Source organism: Cherax quadricarinatus, unplaced genomic scaffold, assembly GCF_038502225.1.
Source record: "Cherax quadricarinatus isolate ZL_2023a unplaced genomic scaffold, ASM3850222v1 Contig1996, whole genome shotgun sequence".
Classification (NCBI taxonomy): Eukaryota; Metazoa; Arthropoda; class Malacostraca; order Decapoda; family Parastacidae; genus Cherax; species Cherax quadricarinatus.
Window position 1 is genome coordinate 38,846 of NW_027197022.1, and position 22,521 is coordinate 61,366.

Sequence of the window (22,521 nt, forward strand, 5' to 3'; positions counted from 1 at the left end):
ACCACTCCAAAACTATATCCCCACCTGCTTTTAACATTTCTATCTTTATCCCATCAATCCCGGCTGCCTTACCCCCTTTCATTTTACCTACTGCCTCACGAACTTCCCCCACACTCACAACTGGCTCTTCCTCACTCCTACAAGATGTTATTCCTCCTTGCCCTATACACGAAATCACAGCTTCCCTATCTTCATCAACATTTAACAATTCCTCAAAATATTCCCTCCATCTTCCCAATACCTCTAACTCTCCATTTAATAACTCTCCTCTCCTATTTTTAACTGACAAATCCATTTGTTCTCTAGGCTTCCTTAACTTGTTAATCTCACTCCAAAACTTTTTCTTATTTTCAACAAAATTTGTTGATAACATCTCACCCACTCTCTCATTTGCTCTCTTTTTACATTGCTTCACCACTCTCTTAACCTCTCTCTTTTTCTCCATATACTCTTCCCTCCTTGCATCACTTCTACTTTGTAAAAACTTCTCATATACTAACTTTTTCTCCCTTACTACTCTCTTTACATCATCATTCCACCAATCGCTCCTCTTCCCTCCCGCACCCACTTTCCTGTAACCACAAACTTCTGCTGAACACTCTAACACTACATTTTTAAACCTACCCCATACCTCTTCGACCCCATTGCCTATGCTCTCATTAGCCCATCTATCCTCCAATAGCTGTTTATATCTTTCCCTAACTGCCTCCTCTTTTAGTTTATAAACCTTCACCTCTCTCTTCCCTGATGCTTCTATTCTCCTTGTATCCCATCTACCTTTTACTCTCAGTGTAGCTACAACTAGAAAGTGATCTGATATAAATGCACTTATATAAATACACTTACATAATTGGTCACATTAGGAGGTGATCGTTAAGTGGGGGTCCACTGTATTAGGATTAGTTTGCCCGAAATGCCTCGGCATGATAGTGGCTATCTTTGTACTTAGCACATCAAAATTGTAATTACACATTGTAACCTTTACAAAGAAATAAACTTTACTTTACTTTACTAGTGATGGCAAGAATTTGTTTTCTCTAGTCCAACACCAGAGAAGCTGTGTACTGGGGTAGCTGTACAAAAATATTTCTCACGTATATCTTCACTTGTAACGTAATACGCTTTAAAAATGGTGTGTTGCATGAGAATGGAAGTGTTGCTGTTATTTATTCTACTGCACCAACGTGAAGACAACGTGTACACAATGTAAGGTGTTCGTATTGTGTGGAAAAACCTTCCTAAAAGTATGCATAATGCAAAATGAACATGTATGAACAAAGTGGACAGGTCTTAATATGCATATGTCTGACTGCCCTCAGTTTGTTTACATTCTTTGCATCTCTCATTCTGTCTCATGCTTTCTTGTATCTGTTCTCGTACTTTGATTTCATCATCCCAATTCAGCCACTCAGTAATATGCAGGACATTGAATGTAACCTGTCTCATCATACTTAATTTGTAATGAATTACCCAAGATATACTAACTTAAATTTTATGCTGGATCTAGATATTAATAGTAAGTAAACCTTATTAGTTTGTCTAAAATACATTTGCATAATTAGTGGCTTTCTTCGAAGCTTTATCTTGTATCAAATTATATCTTTATTATAATAATAAAACTTAGTGTAATAATTTCAAATGTATGATTACTCTGTTTGTATTGCCCTAAAGAAAGAAATTATTTTAATTAATTTTTTTGTCACAGAACTTCATAATCATCTGATAGTCAGCTATTGTAAACAGAGCTGTAACTTTTCCATTTGTGAACCCTTCAAGGAAGGTGCCTTGATGCTGATGAAAGACCTCTTGATTTAGGGAATTGGAACTACCCATCACTTCTTCAGATTAAACCTTATTGCCTCCCATTTCCCAGGAGCTGTATAGTCCCTACAGGTTTAGCACTTCCCCATAAATACAGTACTGTACAACAACAATTTACCTGTGTGCAGGAGGCACTGATCAAGGTGAATCACAATTCTAATCATTTCGTCATTCCCAGTCAGTTACTTAACTGTAAATCTTATGCTCACTGGAGAATGCCAAACCCATATGGATCATGCAACAGCTGGTGGGTATATTAATCAGACTTATTACCATTGATGTGTGCTACTTTAACCTTGTGCAGTAGTTATTTTTTATTTGTATATGACACTTTTGGCTTGAATGTATTAGCATATGGTTATACTATTGCCATATATTTGTTGAGTGCCCTAGACCTCCATGGGCAATGGGAAAGTAATTGGATTTGATACAAAGACTGGGAGAGGTAGCGTAATTTTTTATCAGAAATGCTTTAATTGACTTCATAGATTAAAGCACTTTGCAAATCTCTTAATTCCTTTTTTATATATAAACACTCACTCATAAAAGAACCAAAGCTATCCAACACAGTGAAACCCCCTCAAGGGATGTTACTTGATGCCAGTAAGGAGCTCATCTAAGGAATTGGACCTGTGCAAGGCAGGTCTTCCTTTGTCTGATGAAGGGCTTTTGATCTAAGGACTTGGATCTGTGATCCTCTTCCTTGAATCAAACAATGTTTCTCATTCCCCACAGGTTAAACACTCCCATATCCGCTTAAAAAATATTTTAAGATTCAAGGTCATTGAATACACGTCTTATATTTATAATTTATTTACGTTTTGCAGAAGGCTGACAGTCTTACATGCAGCTGCTGACATCTGCAACATAAATAGCAAGTGTTGGACTCGCCTTGACAGCTGTGAGCATAAGATCCTCCCTTATCTGCAATGAAGGCTCATCTACAGCAAAGTGAGAGTTCACCCTCACCACATGATTAGCAAGGTCATCCTCATTTTGCAATGAAGAAGTTCACCCTCATCACTTGAGTAAGTTTGTCATTTATAATCATGAACAATTGTTTCATCAAAATTGAAGACAACCACAACAGCTGTTTGATATTTTGTTAAACTGCCTTGTAATTGTCTACTCTTGAATACATGCCTGTTACATCCCAAAACTGAATGCTGTATAAACAGAATTACTCAGGGTATGTGAAGGAGAATTAGCAGACTGATTTTTAAGCTTTCAGTTTTTTTCACAAGTTCCTAACACAAGTAGACAAGAGGAATGCTACAGCTGTGAAGTGGTTTTTGACTTGCTGGAGAAGTGACAATACTGATAAGTACATTGGACTGGGTGACAGAGGGAGAGAGATGGACAGAGATCATATTTAAGTTATGCAGGTATTAGTACAGAAACTAAACTGTCTTGCATCAATATATAAAGATCTGTTTTATGATACAAATATACAGACACTAACATAAATGACAGGTGAATGCAAAAAAAAAAAAATGCTGCTTTTTATTATTGAATATATTAATCATCAAACACTTAAATTTTTTTTAATTAGTTGTGGTTAAGCTTTAAACAAGTTTCATAATCTTTACACATTTTGCATTCACCATATATTCTATTACACATTCATTCTACAATAATAAAGTTTTTATTTGGGAAAATTAAGTTCTCAATAACACTAACCAATATTGTACAGAAACCTGTGTATTAACAAGCTAGAATTTATCAATCTCATACTGGTATAACTTTAATAAATAACTTTTTGATCAAAATACGAATGTATACATGACACTACAGTACTTTCAACCACATTTTCTGGAGTTACAGCACAGAATCAGAAATTTATCAGGTAAATCTGACTCATTTTAATTGCAAATAGCTGTAATATAAATTATATTATTTATCTTTACATAATATTTACCATTTCATAATAAACTTATCAAACTCTTCTTACAAATTATCTTTTGTGCATGCTTTTAAAGAACTAAGCAAGTATCATGTATACTTTTCACCTCTACAAAACATGTGTTATATGGTAATTATTAGTTACTGGACCAGTCTTAAGTACTCTTATCAATGAGAAGAGAGTTTACTCAGCTGATGACACAAACATTGACATTCCAATATGTCAAACTATCTTTTTAATACTTCAAATACAGCATTCTTACTCTCAGCCAAATTTTACAAGCAAGAAACTTTTTTCTTTCAGTGCCATAGTCAGCACATCCTGTAGCACCTAACACTCATACTCACTGAATGATTTATACAAGATAAATTCTAGAGTGCTCTTGTTAGAATATAAAAGAAATTTGTCTTAACCCCCTTATGACTTCTGTATTTGTAATGCCATCATATGTAACAGCTTATTTATAATGCCATGTCTAACACCTTACAACCTCCTTACTTGTAATGCTATCATAATTACTGACAGATCTCTAGTGACAACACTAGTTTTCATTGCCAGTTTGTAAGTGGTCCAAGACTACCTTGTCAATCAGTTGTGGTGATCACTATGCAAGTTCTGAAAAATGAAAGGTTACAAATGCTATGATGAAAACAGTATTTGATATAATCTGTTGATGAAATTATTGACTAAATCAATTTATAATAATGAGTGCCTGATAATTCTGCAAGTGACAATCTGCTTCATATGGAAAATTATACAGTATATAAAAACAGATAAATATACAAACATGAAGATATATCATACCTCCAGAATTATCAAGATTATACTGAATAAGAAATTTGCTACTGACGTAAAAGCATGCGTGTTAGAATAATTAGAGTATGCTGACTTTGAATCCAAAAACTTATGTTAACCAAACACTAAGCATTTTTAGCTGCAAAAAAAAAAAAATGGAAATAGGTTTTGAATATTGCTGATGCATTTACGTCAGTTGAGCAATAAAACGTTTGAATTTTAATGTGACTGATTAAAAATAAAATACTACTGTACTGGAAACAATGTGTATTTCTGTAACTAAAAATTCTGACTTCAGATTTCAAATTAGCATACTAAGATTAATGAGCAACAGGTACATTTACCTCAGTAGGAGGGCTTTTTTTTTTTGTTGACAGTGGACAATAGTTTGCATAAGTGATACTTTAAATTATTAGGTAAAAGCCATTCTTAGGTCATATAAAACAATTAGAAAATGTTAAGCAATGGTAAAAAATATTACATAGTTCATTGATGCAACTTGTTACAACTTTCTGTATCAAGCATTCTTATTATAAATTGTACAAGTCATGAATGTCTGTCACATACTGCAAGTTCTTGAATAACATTTTGTTATAATGATGAAAAAAAAATTTATTCCTAGCCGTGGCCACTGTCTGTGGGGGGACGGTAAAATAAAAATTTGTAAAGTATACAATAATACAAGTGGCAGTAAATGGTGCTGTATGAAAGTACTCAGCGAGTCTGTCATATTTGTTATTGTGGTGGTAGGAGGTGCTCCTTACAATTTTCCCTTTGCAAACATTTATTCCTGAATTTAACCCTGTTGCAGCGAGTGCCTAAGGTGCATGTGCACCCCTGATGTCTGTGGCCACAAAAAAAAAAAAAATGTGACAGAGACAAAATTAGAAGTTGTAAAGAGGTTTGATGATGAACAGCGAGGTGTGATTTTGTTATACGTCATTTCACTTAAAGTTGCAGTTTCCAAAAACCTATTGACAACGTTAAGTGAGGACTTATTGTACTGCTTGATTGGTTTCAAATATGCTGAAAAACTAGCAATCAGGGTATTATGATGGCAGAATATATAAGCATTTTTCATTGTAGAATTCAACATTTATGAAGTGCAATTGTAAAAAACTAAATACTGTACTGTACTAAATAGTAGCAGTAATAATTGCATTGCCCTTGTGTCTCATAATTGCTAATGTAATATTCTTATGGTTGAGCCAAATGCATCTCTACAGTAAGTGCAAAGTTTTCAGCTGTAGCATTAGTATTCTACTGTTACATGTCTCTAGAAACACCAACTATTTTCCTCTGCTTCCTCCCAATTTCATGTCAGAGGTCATAGGAGGAAATTAGTATAAAAATTATTACTACATACATAATTCAGTGTATCTTTTTATAAAATATCTTTAGCACTGTATTAACACGAATGGTACATTTACACATGAATACATCAAGTTTCAACAATTACAGTACTGTACTTATTACTATTCTATTGTAACAGCAAATCCCTACTAATTATATTTCACATCACTTAAACTGTAAATATTGAGGTATAATATAAAACGTGGAAGTTTTTATTTAGCAGACTGCCTCTTAGAGCAAGACCACCTATATTTGAGAGAGAATTACCCACTGTTGATTGGAGAACTGTTTCTTTCCTTGAAATGTGAATTGCTTCCTATTTACCTTCAGTAAATATACATTCAGAAAATATACATTTTTAGCGAGATGATTTAGAAATTTGGTCGCAGGTAAAATGCGAGTTTAAAAGTGAATTCTGTGCAACTTTTGCTGTATAGCCAAAAATATGCAGTTGAAAATTCTGATTGACTGCAGCTGAAGAGCCAGTCATGAGCACTACTAAGTTGGTACTACTGCATATTAACATATACCTAATTTATTTGGCAATATGTATGTCAAGCATTTGTAGTCAGTAATTTGACTGATGTGTCTTAACAGCGAGTCCATAACCATGTACATACTTACTGGGTAAACTTAGATATTAACTTGTAAAAATGCGTCCTCATTCTACCCGAACATTAATATGTATCATTAAATGTCTTTAATATCCCATAAGTAATTAAGGTGTAAGATACAGAAGTGTAGTAAATAAAATGTACTGTACAATATATGTTATGGCAAGATACACTAATTATTGATTTGGAATAATCATGGAAAATATGATCTCTTAGTGATTAACAGAACTGTTGTATTATAGGCCACACTTTTGGATTATCTTTACTTTGATAAGATCAACAAGCATTGATCCACTTGTTATAACATTTTGACTAGTTGGCATAATTACTGGTATGAAAGAAACTTGTTTTATGGTGTTACAGATCAACTTAGGGCTGATGTGAAGCTGAAAATATAAAATTTAAACAAACACTAAATATATAATTTGGATTGCAATGGTGTCAAATTTAGCCTTAATTGTGCTATATTTGACTTAATAAAGATTATGGTACATATACTTAACTAAACAAGTCTCTCAATCATTTTTCAGGCAGCACACTTCAACTATGTTACACCATATACAATGATGATGTGTGTACTCTTTAGCCATGCTACATTTATGACTGAAAAGTTCCCTTCAATCCTTTTTCTAAATTGACTTTTTTAGTACTGGGTAACCCATCATGTAAATATTCAAATTATCAAGAATCAATGAGATTGAGAGTACAGTACATATATAATTCTTATAAAACTTTTCCTACACTATATTAAAGTTGTGTGGGCGTCCTTGTGTAGTTCAAACTCATTTTGAGCTGTTTTGTTTTGCTATTAGACACACTTATTTTGAGTGATACCAAAGTTTTGAGAACCACTGACACATTTGTATAGGTGATATTTGACTGTTATCATTTGAGAAGTACTGTACTACTGCACTAAATGCCAGTTGTAAGTTGGTAGAGAAATGTAAGAACTGCCAAATTACTGCACATTATGTACATAGATATTCTGAGTAATGTGCCAAACATTCAGATGTCAATAACAGGTTGTTGCACTAAATACCATAGGTAATGGGCATTCCCTTCTCAGTACAAATTAATCTCCTAAAACATATTTGAGATGTGAATGGATTTTATAATAACTTCTGACAGCCTATAGCTGATACCTGTAAGGAACGGAGGGTGGTGGACATTACATTATCTCGTCCCCATAATATATCCCAGATATGTCCTCTTCCTCAGGCACTGCTTGGAGCCTAAGAGGGTCAGGAACTCAGGGCAGCCATCACTGGCAACTACATGATGTGACACTCATCTTTGGGTAGTTCTTGAGAACAAAAACATTATCACTATTCAGGAATAGGATGGAGATGGAGTCAAGTTTGTCAGGGACACAGCATGGGGCGGGCACTTCTGGGCGTCCTCCCATGGAATATATCAGGGACTGGATGATGGCATGGTTACTGCCACTCAAACTCTGTAGGGAAGGGGGGGGAAAGGTCATTAAAAAACTATATTACAGGAGAAAGCTGTCATAGCATAAATGGGGAAAAAAAAAGTAAAGAATTATTATTCTAATCAAAAAGAAGCGCTAATCCACAAGGGCTATACAGCGCTGCAGGGTAGGGAAGGAAGCGAGGGTATTGGATGGCAGAAGGGAGGAGGGATGATCAGTAGGTTACAGAAAACAGCGGGGCAGGGGATAGTACGGGGGTAGAGGGTAGCAAGAGATTGAAGTAGAAAGGGCTGAAGGTATCAGAATTTGTGAAGTAAGTCAGTTGTTGTCAAAAAGTCAATGAGAGAGTCCGGATGAAAGGTGGGTCCATCAGCGAGAAGGGAAGGTAAAGAGAGAGCAGCGGAGCGAAGACGACGACGGAGGTAAATTCTGCGTGCTCGTTGATAAAGTGGGCAGTCCAACAGAATGTGGCTGACTGATAATGGAGCTTGGCAATTCTCACAGAGAGGAGCAGGACGCCTCTCCATGAGATATCCATGAGTAAGACGAGTATGGCCAATGCGAAGACGGGAGAGAGTAGTCTCCCAACCTCGACACTGGTGATAAGAAGACGGCCAGTAACCTATACTCGGTTTAATAGATTGAAGTTTGTTGCCGAGCATAGTAGACCAACGTTGTTGCCAACGGGTGTGAAGGTGGGAAGATATTGCAGCAAAATAGTCCGTAAATGGAATACCTCTATAAGAAACTGGTAGGTCATGTACTGCTGACCGCGCAGCAGTGTCTGCCTGTTCATTGCCCTGTACGTCAACATGACCAGGGACCCAACAAAAAACAATATCTTTATGCTTGGTAAAGATGCGGCGTAGCCAAAGTTGGATACGGAGGACTAAGGGGTGAGGTGTATCAAATTTCTGTATAGCCTGTAAAGCACTAAGGGAGTCTGAGACAACCACAAATGATGACACAGGCATAGATGCAATACGGATAAGTGCTGCAAGGATGGCATACAATTCAGCAGTAAAAATACTAGCCGAAGATAGTAAATGCCCTTGTACGACGCTGTCCGGAAACACTGCTGCGAATCCTACGCCGTCAGAAGACTTAGAGCCATCTGTGTACACAGCAATGGCATGAGAATGAGAGTGAAAGTGGTCAAGAAAAAGAGAGCGGGAAGCGACCGTAGACAGTTGGGCTTTCGAGCAAGGGAGAGAGAAAGAACAGACTCGAACAGCTGGAACTTCCCAGGGGGGTAGGGAAAAGTGAGATGCTACATGAACATAGAAAGGTGGTAATTGAAGAGAAGACAAGAGCGAATGAAGGCGAAGAGAGAAGGGACGGAGTAAACAGGGGCGGCGAACAAATAAAGAATGTCTACTAATATCAGTGACCATTCTATAAATGGAAGGATTGCGGAGATCATGAGAGCGTACATAGTAGCGAAGGCAATGGGCATCACGGCGATCGGATAAGGATGGAACGTTCGCTTCTGCATAGAGGCTCTCGACAGGGGAAGAGCGAAAAGCACCAAGGCATAAACGTAATCCTTGGTGATGAATGGGGTTAAGGCTAGAGAGAGTAGCAGGAGATGCCGCTGAATAGATCTGGTCACCATAATCAAGTTTCGATAAAATAAGGGTGGAATGTAGGCGAAGGAGGGTTCGACGATCAGCTCCCCATGAAAGATGAGCAAGGGTTTTAAGAAGGTTCAGCCGGCTGTGACAAGTTGCCTTCAGAGAGGTAATGTGAGGTTTCCAGGATAACCTACGATCAAAGAGGAGGCCCAGAAACTTGACTGTATCACGTTCAGGGATACGGGAGCCATAGAGGTACAAAGGATGATCGGAGATGACAGAGCGTCTAGTGAAAGTAATTTGGTGGGTTTTAGTGCTGGAAAATTTAAACCCATGTGTGGTGGCCCAATTGGAAACACGGTCGACTGCATGCTGGAGAGAAACTGTAATGAGGTGACAGTCAGCGCCTGCACAGGCAATAGCGAAGTCATCAACATAGAGTGATGACCAAATATTTGATGGAAGACTAGAGGCCAAATCATTAATAGCAAGGAGAAAAAGTGTTGTGCTCAGAACACATCCCTGGGGGACACCTTCAGCTTGGATAAAGTCCGGGGAGAGCACATTATTAACCCGAACACGGAAATGCCTGTCAGTTAAAAAGTTCTTAAGGAAGGATGGTAGATTGCCTCGAAGGCCTAAGGAGTGGGCTTGGGCTAAAATATTATACCTCCAAGTTGTGTCATATGCCTTCTCAAGGTCAAAAAATATGGCAATAACTGAGTGGTTATTCGCAAAGGCATTACGAACATACGTATCCAAGCGTAGTAAGGGGTCTATGGTAGAACGTCCCTTACGAAAGCCATATTGACGAGTGGAGAGACTGTTGTGTGTCTCTAAATACCACACTAAACGTCTATTTACTAGGCGTTCCATTACTTTGCAAACTGCACTGGTAAGAGCAATGGGACGATAGTGGGAGGTTTCATGTCCCGTAGTGCCTGGTTTGCGGAAAGGGAGAACAATGGCGGATTTCCACAGCTGTGGAAGAACTCCTTGTGACCAAATAAGATTGTAAAGGCGTAATAGGACTGCAAGGGCTGACTGATGTAAATGTTGTAGCATACGAATATGAATGTCGTCGGGCCCAGCTGCCGATGATCGACAAGCTGAGAGTGTTGCCTCCAGTTCTTGAAGTGTAAAAGGCACATTATACTGTTCTTCTCTGAGAGAAGAAAAGTCCAAGGGTGCTAACTCTCTGGCAGACTTTGAGGAAAGAAATGAGGGGCATAGATGGAGTCCCTGAGAAATACGGACCAGATGATTGCCAATTTCATTGGCAACATCTAGTGGGTTTGCTATATCAACACCGGCAACCCGCAGAACAGGAGCCGGGTCAGGAGAATATTTACCACTCAGTTTTCGTACTTTTTTCCAGACTGCGCTCATAGAGGAAGCAGAGGTGATGGTGGAGACATAATCTCTCCAGCAAGTGCGTTCAGCATCATGGATGACACGGCGTGCGATTGCATGCTTCTGCTTAAAATCAAGAAGTCTCTCTGTGGTTCTATTGTACCGGTACCTGCCCCATGCAGTGCGTTTCAAACGTACTGCACGAACACAAGCAGGAGACCACCAAGGCACGCATTTCTGATTATTATTATTATTATAATCAAAAAGAAGCGCTAAGCCACAAGGGCTATACAGCGCTGCAGGGTAGGGAAGGAAGCAAGGGAATTGGATGGCAGAAGGGAGGGGGGATGATCAGCTGGTTACAGAAGCGAACAGAGTAATAGGTTACGGATAACAGCAGATGGGGCAGGGGATAGTGACGGGGGTAGAGGGTAGCAAGAGACTGAAGTAGAAAGGGCTGAAAGTATCAGAATTTGTGAAGTAAGTCAGTCGTTGTCAAAAAGTCAATGAGAGAGTCAGGATTAAAGGAGGGTCCATCAGCAAGAAGGGAAGGTAAAGAGAGAGTAGTAGAACGAAGACGACGTTGGAGGTAAATTCTGCGTGCTCGATGATAGAGAGGGCAGTCTAACAGAATGTGGCTAATCGATACTGGAACTTGACACTGCTCACAGAGAGGAACAGGGTGCCTATCCATGAGATACACATGAGTAAGATGAGTGTGGCCAATGTGAAGGCGGGAGAGAGTGGTCTCCCAACATCGGCAATGATGACAAGAAGACGGCCAGTAACCTATGCTCGGTGTAATAGAATGAAGTTTGTTACAGAGCAGAGTTGACCAACGTTGTTGCCAATGGGTGTGAAGGTGGGTAGCTATTGCAGCAAAATAGTCCAGAAATGGAACACCTCTATAGGAAATTGGTAGGTCATGTACTGCTGACCGCGAAGGAGTGCCTGCATGTTCATTGCCCTGTACGTCAACATGACCAGGGACCCAACAAAAAACAATATCTTTATGCTTGGTAGGGATACGGCGTAGCCAAAGTTGGATACGGAGAACTAGGGGGTGAGATGTATCAAATTTTCATATAGCCCCTAGAGCACTAAGGGAGTCTGAGACTACCACAAATGATGACGCAGGCATAGATGCGATACGAATAAGTGCTGCAAGAATGGCATACAATTCAGCAGTAAAAATACTAGCCGAAGATAGTAAATGCCCTTGTACGACGCTGTCCGGAAACACTGCTGCGAATCCTACGCCGTCAGAAGACTTAGAGCCATCTGTGTACACAGCAATGGCATGAGAATGGGAGTGGAAGTGATCAAGAAAAAGAGAGCGGGAAGCCACCGTAGGCAGTTGAGCTTTCGAGCAAGGGAGTGAGAAAGAACAGACCCGAACTTCTCAGGGGGGTAGGGAAAAGTGAGATGCTACATGAACATATAAAGGTGGTAACTGAAGGGAAGACAAGAGCGAATGCAGGCGAAGAGAGATGGACAGAGCAAACAGGGGCGGTGAACAAATAAAGAATGTCTACTAAAATCGGTGACCATTCTATAAATGGAAGGATTGCGGAGATCGTGAGAGCGTACATAGTAGCGAAGGCAATGGGCATCACGGCAATCAGACAAGGATGGAACATTCGCTTCTGCATAGAGGCTCTCAACAGGGGAAGAGCGAAAAGCACCAAGGCACAAACGTAATCCTTGGTGATGGATAGAGTTAAGGCTAGAGAGAGTAGCAGGAGAGGCCGCTGAAGAAATCTGGTCACCATAATCGAGTTTCAATAAAACGAGGGCTGAATGTAGGCGAAGCAGAGTTCGACGATCAGCTCCCCAGGAAAGATGAGCAAGGGTTTTAAGAAGGTTCAGCCGGCTGTGACAAGTTGCCTTCAGAGAGGTAATGTGAGGTTTCCAGGATAACCTACGGTCAAAGAGAAGGCCTAGAAACCTGACTGTATCACGTTCAGGGATACGGGAGCCATAGAGATACAAAGGATGATCGGAGATGACAGAGCGTCTAGTGAAAGTAATTTGGTGAGTTTTGGTACTTGAAAATTTAAACCCATGTGTGGTGGCCCAATTGGAAACACGGTCGACTGCATGCTGGAGAGAAACTGTAAGGAGGTGACAGTCAGCGCCTGCACAAGCAATAGCGAAGTCATCAACATAGAGTGATGACCAAATATTGGGTGGAAGAACAGAGGCCAAATCATTTATAGCAAGGAGAAAAAGTGTTGTGCTCAGAACACATCCCTGGGGGACACCTTCAGCTTGGATAAAGTCCGGGGAGAGCACATTATTAACCCGAACACGGAAATGCCTGTCAGTTAAAAAGTTCTTAAGGAAGGATGGTAGATTGCCTCGAAGGCCTAAGGAGTGGGCTTGGGCTAAAATATTATACCTCCAAGTTGTGTCATATGCCTTCTCAAGGTCAAAAAATATGGCAATAACTGAGTGGTTATTCGCAAAGGCATTACGAACATACGTATCCAAGCGTAGTAAGGGGTCTATGGTAGAACGTCCCTTACGAAAGCCATATTGACGAGTGGAGAGACTGTTGTGTGTCTCTAAATACCACACTAAACGTCTATTTACTAGGCGTTCCATTACTTTGCAAACTGCACTGGTAAGAGCAATGGGACGATAGTGGGAGGTTTCATGTCCCGTAGTGCCTGGTTTGCGGAAAGGGAGAACAATGGCGGATTTCCACAGCTGTGGAAGAACTCCTTGTGACCAAATAAGATTGTAAAGGCGTAATAGGACTGCAAGGGCTGACTGATGTAAATGTTGTAGCATACGAATATGAATGTCGTCGGGCCCAGCTGCCGATGATCGACAAGCTGAGAGTGTTGCCTCCAGTTCTTGAAGTGTAAAAGGCACATTATACTGTTCTTCTCTGAGAGAAGAAAAGTCCAAGGGTGCTAACTCTCTGGCAGACTTTGAGGAAAGAAATGAGGGGCATAGATGGAGTCCCTGAGAAATACGGACCAGATGATTGCCAATTTCATTGGCAACATCTAGTGGGTTTGCTATATCAACACCGGCAACCCGCAGAACAGGAGCCGGGTCAGGAGAATATTTACCACTCAGTTTTCGTACTTTTTTCCAGACTGCACTCATAGAGGAAGCAGAGGTGATGGTGGAGACATAATCTCGCCAGCAAGTGCGTTTAGCATCACGGATGACACGGCGAGCGATCGCACGCTTCTGTTTAAAATCAAGGAGTCGCTCTGTGGTTCTATTGTACCGGTACCTGCCCCATGCAGCGCGTTTCAAACGTACTGCACGAGCACAAGCAGGAGACCACCAAGGCACGCATTTCTGAGAATGCCTGCCCGAAGTTTGGGGTATAGAATGAGAAGCTGCGGTGAAAACGGAGGACGAGAAGAGGTGTAAAAGCTCATCGATGGAGGACGAAGAAGGAACCTCTTTAAAAACAGTTAGGTGTGAGTAAAGGTTCCAATTTGCCCGATTAAATTGCCAGCGTGGGGTGCGAAGAGGTGGCGAATATGAAGGGGAAGTAAGAATGATTGGGAAATGATCACTGTCATGTAAGTCCGGGAGAACAGACCAAGTGAAGTCTAATGCGGCGGAGGAAGAGCAGACTGAGAGATCGATGCAAGAGAGAGTATGAGTCCGAGGATCAAAATGGGTGTGAGTACCTGTATTTAAAACATGGAGGGGGTGGGTGGCAAGAAAAGCCTCTAACTGAATTCCACGGGAATCACAGTGAGACCCCCCCCCCAGAGGAAATGGTGGGCATTAAAATCGCCAAGTAACAGAATCGGTGGCGGTAATGACAAAACAAGGAAGGCAAAATCCAGAATAGATAATGCCCGAGAAGGAGAGAGATATAAAGAACAGAGCGTATACCACCTATGTAAGTGGATACGGGCTGCTGTGTAATGCAGCGAAGTATGAACAAATAGCTGATGGTACGGAATATCAGTGCGTAGAAGAAGGGCACTTTCATTAAAGGTCCCATCAGGAAAAGGATCTGAAGAATACAATAAATTATAGCCTGAGATGTGAGAAATAACAGCTCTTAAGAGCATGAAAAGAAATATCTTTACCAACATGGCGTAGGAGTGCCTTGCCAATACTATGGTCAGAAAGATAGGCAGTAGAGGAAGTTGGTCGTAAAGTGAAGAATTTAGTCCATTGTTCAGTCTGAAACTGAGCGTGGAAAGGTAGTGAAGGACGTGTCGATCGTTTCTGAGAAGAACGAGAAGGTGGAGAAGTATCATCAGCAGGTAATTGTCGTTGGCATTTAGGCGTGGGACCAGAGTTGGTCCGACATGGAACGGGTTGGCGATTTGAAAATTGCCGCACCGTAGAGGGAGAGGCCGGAAGCATAGTCAGGAGAGCGAAGGTCCGATAAATCGAAGGAGTCAGTCGAGGCCTCAGTACCTGAAGCGGGTGAGGAAACAGCACCAGCAATAGGTACAGAGGCATGAGGAATGTCTGAAGAGTGGTCCAAAGATGAGGCGGGGTCAGAACGGGGTGCGGTATCAAGAAGGGGCCCAGGGGTACCAGGTTCATGGACTAGGGCTGCCATGGTTAGGTTACTTCTTTCTTTTTGTTTTTAAGAAAAAAAAAGAAAGAAGAAAAGAAAATAATAAAAAAAAGAATAAAAAAAGGGGGGACCGGGGAGGGATAGTTCCTAGGAGGAATGAAAGGGCCAGAAATCTCCCTCCGCGCCCAAGAGGACCTCAGCACCGCAAGTAGCGCAGATGCAGCATGGAACCTGTGCCATACCCTACCCATCATGCTAGTAAACTAACAATCCGGGATAGCAACCTCACATCTGCCGAGCTACCTCGGTGGACAAAAGAGAGGGCGGCCGGATATCCTCCACAAAGCATACCTCCTTCGGCTACCATCCCCGGAATCCGAAAGGTGGCTTCCAGAGATACACTCGTCGCCCGAAAGACACCCAAAGCTACTCCGGGATACTGGAGAGGGATCGGGACATCCCCAGGCGATCCAGATTCCACAGCAAACTACGCCACCGCTAAGAACCTCAACGGAATGGGATGGACCCCGGTATCCTTTCCCCTACCTAGGAACTAGCTCGCCTGTGGGAGAAATCCCAAAGGACAAAAAGAGGAAGGGCAAAAGGGAGGGGTGGGGAGGAGGAGGAGGAAAGGAAAAAGGGGAGGATGGGATAGGGGAGGGGAGATTGGGGGGTAATTAGGTTCGGTCTGAGGAAGAAGACCGATAGGTCTAATTCCTCAGACCAAGAGCCTCTTCACCACGCCAAGGAGCCCCCCTTGAAGAGGTCAGAAAGGTAGGCAGAAGAAGAAGTCAGTCTTAAAGAATTTAGTCCATTGTGTGGTCCGAAACTGAGCGTGGAAAGGGAGTGCTTGACGTATCGGTCTTTTCCGAGTAGAATGGGAAGGTAACCAAGGAGTATCATCAGGAGATTGACGTTGGCGTTTAGGAGTAGGACCGGAGTTGGTCCGGCATGAAATGGGCGGGCGATTCGAAAATTGCCGTACCGTAGAGGGAGAAGCCGGAAGCATAGTCAAAGGAGAGCGGAGTTCAGACAAATCGAAGGAGTCAGTCGAAGCCCCGGTACCTGAAGCAGGTGAGAAAACAGCACCAGCAAGAGGTACAGGGGCATCAGGAGTGTCCGAAACACAAGGCAGGGTCAGAATGGGGTGCGGTATCAAGAAGGGGCCCGGGGGTAGTGGGTTCATGGACTAGGGCTGCCATGGTTAGGTTACTCCTTTGCTTTTTGTTTTTAAGAAAAAAAAAGAAAAGAAAATAATAAAAAAAAGGGGGGAGCGGGGAGGAATAGTTCCCAGGAGGAATGAAAGGGCTGGAAATCTCCCTCCGCGCCCAAGAGGACCTCAACATCGCTAGTAGCGCAGATGCAGCATGGAACCCGTGCCATACCCTACCCTTCATGCCAGTAAACCAGCAATCCGGGATAGCAACCTCACATCTGCCGAGCTACCTCGGTGGACAAAAGAGAGGGCGGCCGGATATCCGCCACAAAGCATACCTCCTTCGGCCACCACCCCCGGAATCTGAAAGGTGGCTTCCAGAGATACACCCGTCGCCCGAAAGACACCCAAAGCTACTCCGGGATACCGGAGAGGGATCGGGACATCCCCAGGCAATCCAGATTCCACGGCAAACTACGCCACCGCCAAGAACCTCAATGGAATGGGATGGACCCCAGTGTCCTTTCCCCTACCTAGGAACTAGGGCGCCTGTGGGAGAAATCCCAAAGGCCAAAAAGAGGAAGGGCAAAAGGGAGGGGTGAGGAGGAGGAATGGAAAAAGGGGACAATGGGATAGGGGAGGGGAGATTGGGGGGTAATTAGGTTCGGTCTGAGGAAGAAGACCGACAGGGCTAATTCCCCAGCCCAAGAGCCTCTTCACCACACCAAGGAGCCCCCCTTGAAGAGGAAAAAGTTGGTAGAAAGATATGACAGTGGTGGTGGTACACCAGCCAGGGTACTTCCCCCACATACCAGCCAGGGTACTTCCCCATACATATGATTTGATTTTTGTGGGACTTGTTCATGAGTGAATAGAATTATCAGAGCTTATTGCTTGGGAAGCATTGAAAATTGGGTTGGGCAAATACGATTTTGTTAGTGAGATGGTTTGTGAAGGACCTGCCTAGTATGGGGCAACAGGCCTGCTGCAGTGTTCCTGCTTTCTTATGTGCAAACATTTATGGATGAACATTACCCTGACCCAGCTGTTGCAGGCCGTGCTGGCAACATCTACAATGACAATGTTGTGTCCCATTTTAGAGAAATTTTAAAGACACACCAGAAAAAGAGCTCTCTGGACAGATATTTAGTGCCACAGGTGTGCAGTGACCCTCAAGCTGGTCCTAGTGGCATTAAAAAACAAAGAAGGGAAGTAACCCTGGAAAAGAACTTGGTACCTGAAGTCTTTATGGAAGGGGATTCCCCTTCCAAACAATAGTACACCTCCATCTTCTCCTCTCCTCCTGTCTCATCACTCATTAAGTCTTCAATAAAGGCAAGTGTCATTTTAGTATTGTTTATTCTGCATGTCTCATTGTTTTCTGTGTAGGGAAATGTATATTTCATGTAAAAAAAATTATTTTGTTTAATACTTTTGGGTGTCTGGAACAGATTAATTGGATTTACATTATTTCTTATGGGAACATTAATTCGGATAATGAAAGAATTGGTTAAAGACAAGCTCTCTGGAACGTATTAATGTCGTTAACTGAGGGTCCACTGTATATATACAGTCATACCCTGCCTAATGTCATTAACTGGTTCCAAGAGCCATGACATAACGCCCTAATTTTAGTCATTTTTTGAATAACAATGAACAAAAAAATTATGCTGTTTACCTTGTGATTTGCCCTTACAAATGCCTTAAGTATGACAAAAAAAAAAATAAGGGAACCCTAAGGCATGCACTATTACCGACACTTTTTCACTTTTGTTCATACCTTTTAATCATATTTAACTTATCTTCCATCATAACCACATTATGCCTGGAATCACTAACACTAACCTTCTTAGGACCCATGGCTAACACAGACAGTAAAGGGATAATTACAAAAATAACAGCAAAAGGCAAAACAAGCACATGATTGCAGACTGCAGCATGGGCAAAACTGCATATGGCATCGCCCTTGTTTTGAATGAGAAACAGCAGCAACACTACCATGTAACAAGATGGTGGAACTACGTAATGACGGCCATTTGTTTACAATTTTTCTGCTTAAATATTTTGTTGTACATATACATATATTATATATATATATATATATATATATATATATATATATATATATATATATATATATATATATATATCAATCAGTGGAATCTCAAAAATCGAACTGCTCCCAACACAACCAATTATGTAAGTATATTTTTGTAAGTGCTTTTATAAGTGTATTTTTGAGGGTCTGAAATGGACTAATCTAATTTACATTATTCCTAATGGGAATAAATTCATTCGGTAAAGGCACTCGAACAGCCTTCTGGACTGAAGAAAGTTCGATATTTGAGGTTCCACTGTATACACACACACAGTGGTACTCCGAGTTTCGAACTTATTTCATTCCAGAATGCTGTTCGAGTGCCAATACTGAACGAATTTGTTCCCATAAGGGGAATGTTTCAGACCCCCAAAAGTACACTTAAAAATGCACTTACACAAATACACTTACATAATTGTTCGAGTTGGGAGCAGTTCGAAACTCAGGGTACCACTGTACAGTGGACCCCCGCATAGCGACCTTAATCCGTGCAAGAGGGCTGGCTGTTATGCGAAATGTTCGCTATGCGAATGAATTTTCCCCATAAGAAATAATGGAAATCAAATTAATCCGTGCAAGACACCCAAAAGTATGAAAAAAAAATTTTTACCACATGAAATATACATTTTCCTACACACAAAGAGAAGGATACATGCACAATAATAGAGTAGTACATGCTCAATATATATTGTGCATGTACTACTCTACTAAATGAAGAATAAATGACACTTACCTTTATTGAAGATGCAGCAATGACTGATGAGACACTGTGTCCTGGGAGTGCCTTTTCCTCCTGAGTACTGTAGGTCCTGTTTGGTATTTTCTTCCAGAACAGGCCTTATCACACTGTGTATGCCACTACGATTCTTAAATCTCTCAAACCAACCTTTGCTGGCTCTAAATTCACCAATATGAGCACTAGTTCCAGGCATTTTCCCTGTTCACCTGGGTGTTAGTCAACTGGTGTGGGTTGCATCCTGGGAGACAAGATTAAGGACTCCAATGGAAATAAGTTAGACAGTCTTCGATGACACTGACTTTCTTGGGTTATCCTGGGTAGCTAACCCTCTGGGGTTAATTGTTTCTTGGTATTCTCAATAAGCCACACCAACAACGGTGGTACAGCAGCAACAGACGATGCTACAGCAGCAACAGACGATGCTACAGCAGCAGCAGACGATGCTACAGCAGCAACTGACGATGTTACAGCAGCAGCAGACGATGCTACAGCAGCAGCAGCAGCAGACGATGCTACAGCAGCAGCAGACGATGCTACAGCAGCAGCAGACGATGCTACAGCAGCAGCAGACGGTACTACAGCAGCAGCAGCAGCTGACGGTGGTACAGCAGCAGCAGCTGACGGTGGTACAGCAGCAGCAGCAGCTGTACCACCAATAGTAGCAATGGTTGATTGTGGTTTATTATACAACCTGGCCAGCTCGGAGACACGCACTCCACTTTCATACTTATCAATGATCTTTTTCTTCATCTCCATAGTAATTCTCACCCTTATTGCTGTAGGGTTGGCACTAGAAGCTTTCTTGGGGCCCATGGTCACTTATTTTCCAGAAAAAAATCACCAAAAACACTGTAATAATACAAAATGTTCCGATTGTATGCTTGGATGTTACCGCGGAGGCTGGCTGGTAAACAATGCCACCCGCGGAACATGTGAGCGTGGCTCAGGCCGCACATTGGACGCGTCTCGGACGAAGGCCGCTGAGCGGGTTTTTGTCCACTATGCGGGGCAAAATTTTAGCGAACAAAGCGTCCGCTATGCGGATTGTCCGCTATGCAAGGCGTCCGTTATGCGGGGGTCCACTGTATATATCTTTCTTTCAACGCTGCTGTATAGCCCTTGTGGTTTAGCGCTTCTTTTTTATTATAATTTCTTTCAACACACCAGCCGCATCCCTCTAAGGAGGGGTGGCCCAAAAAGAAAAATGAAAGTTTCTCCTTTTACATTTAGTAATATATACAGGAGAAGGGGTGGTTACTAGCCCCTTGCTAGTTTCCATGATACTCAAACCACTCTGCTGGCACCAGCAATCATTCCACGGTCAAAGTCACTTTGATCATACTATTTCTTCCTAAGTCTGATGTTTGGTCTGAATGGCTGAACCTCTTTACCATGTCTGCATGCTTTTAGGCATTGAGGTGCTGCCACATGATTAGTTGAATAGACATTTGTATTAACTGGCAAGTGTACAGGTGTACCTAATAAAGTAGCCACTAGTGTACATTATGTTAGTGATGGATGAATATATTTTGTAAAACATCAAACCTGTGTGTAAACCTTGCAAAAAATATCTATCAATCACACATGGAACTGCTACAAAACTAAAAAAAAAACATTGACAAGACAAGAGAGCAAATAGTGATTAGGTAAGTACTTACACACACATGGCCACTCCACCAGTCTGGCTACAAGGGAGAAATGAACAATGTTAACTTACACCGCTGTACATAGCTACTATGGGTAGCCCTTGTGGCTTAGCGCTTCTTTCTGTTTATAATAATAATAATAATAGCTACTATGGGATGATGCTTTGCTGACATGGGCACATAATGGGTAAATATGACTTGAATTAACCTGGTTAAATACAGGAGTGTTATCTGGTTAATATGGGTAGGTAATGTGTTCAATATGGCAAGGTGCAGGATTAGATTAACCTGTCTGGAGGTAATAGATGCAGGATTAACAAAATCAGTGGAAGTAAGCTTAATGAGACTGACACATAACTAACAAGGCTGAAATATCTAACTTAATCACACCTGCAAGAACATTGTTAATAAGGTCCCACACATACAGCTTTAACTGATGCATAGGCTACACGTGATTAATGCACATATATATAGATATACATGTATATATAGTACTGTTATTAGGTACTATAAAGACACTATGTATATTGTACAGTAGTAAGTACATAAAAAAAATGCACCCACATCCTCTGCTAATTTTAAGCATTGTAAAACAAAAATCTGGAATGTTCTGTTAATGCTGCATAAAGCACATGGGTTTTGCAGTCTGTGAATAACAATAATAATTGAATGTTTCACAGAATACAGTTTGTGGCTACTACCCTACCAATATTTATGACCCTTTTGGGGTTGGTAGACAGCAACCACCCAGGGAGGTACTACCGTCCTGCCAAGTGAGTGTAAAACGAAAGCCTGTGATTGTTTTACATGATGGTAGGATTGCTGATGTCTTTTGTCTGTCTCATAAATATGCAAGATTACAGGCATGTCTTGCTACTTCTACTTACACTTAGGTCACACTACACATACATGTACACATTTATTTATACACACTCATCTGAGTTTTCTTTGATTTTATCTTAATAGTTCTTGGTCTTATTAATTTTCCTTTTATATCCATGGGGAAGTGGAATAAGAATCTTTCCTCCGTAAGCCATGCGTGTTGTAAAAGTCAACTAAAATGCCGGGAACAATGGGCTAGTAACCCCTTTTCCTGTAAAGATTACTAAAAAGAATAAGAAGAAGAAAATTGTCAAAGTGGGAAGTCTGAATGTGCGTGGATGTTGTGCAGATGATAAGAAAGAGATGATTGTGGATGTTATGAATGAGAAGAAGCTGGATGTCCTGGCTTTAAGTGAAACAAAGCTGAAGGGGGTGGGAGAGTTTCAGTGGAGAGGAATAAATGGGATTAGGTCAGGGGTTTCAAATAGAGTTAGAGCTAAAGAAGGAGTAGCAATAATGTTGAAGGATAAGCTATGGCAGGAAAAGAGGGACTATAAATGTATTAATTCAAGGATTATGTGGAGTAAAATAAAGATTGGATGTGAAAAGTGGGTTATAATAAGCGTGTATGCACCTGGAGAAGAGAGAAGTGTAGAGGAGAGAGAGAGATTTTGGGAAATGTTGAGTGAATGCGTGGGG

General features: G+C 41.2%; 2 long non-coding RNA genes across 2 annotated transcripts in view; one reads left to right on the forward strand and one right to left on the reverse strand.

Moving 5' to 3' along the window:
- Nucleotides 1-5,403, forward strand: part of LOC138851764 (uncharacterized) — a 22,217-nt gene extending 16,814 nt beyond the window's left edge. Inside the window, exon 4 of the long non-coding RNA XR_011391389.1 lies at nt 2,649-5,403. This is a non-coding gene — a long non-coding RNA (uncharacterized lncRNA). The remainder of the gene's footprint in view (nt 1-2,648) is intronic.
- On the reverse strand, nt 2,619-21,307 carry LOC128692651 (uncharacterized). Its single transcript, XR_008407617.2, has 2 exons — nt 21,013-21,307; nt 2,619-7,939 (listed from the first exon to the last, which is right to left on the reverse strand). It is a non-coding gene; the product is annotated as an uncharacterized lncRNA (long non-coding RNA).
- Between the last annotated feature and the right edge of the window lie 1,214 nt (nt 21,308-22,521).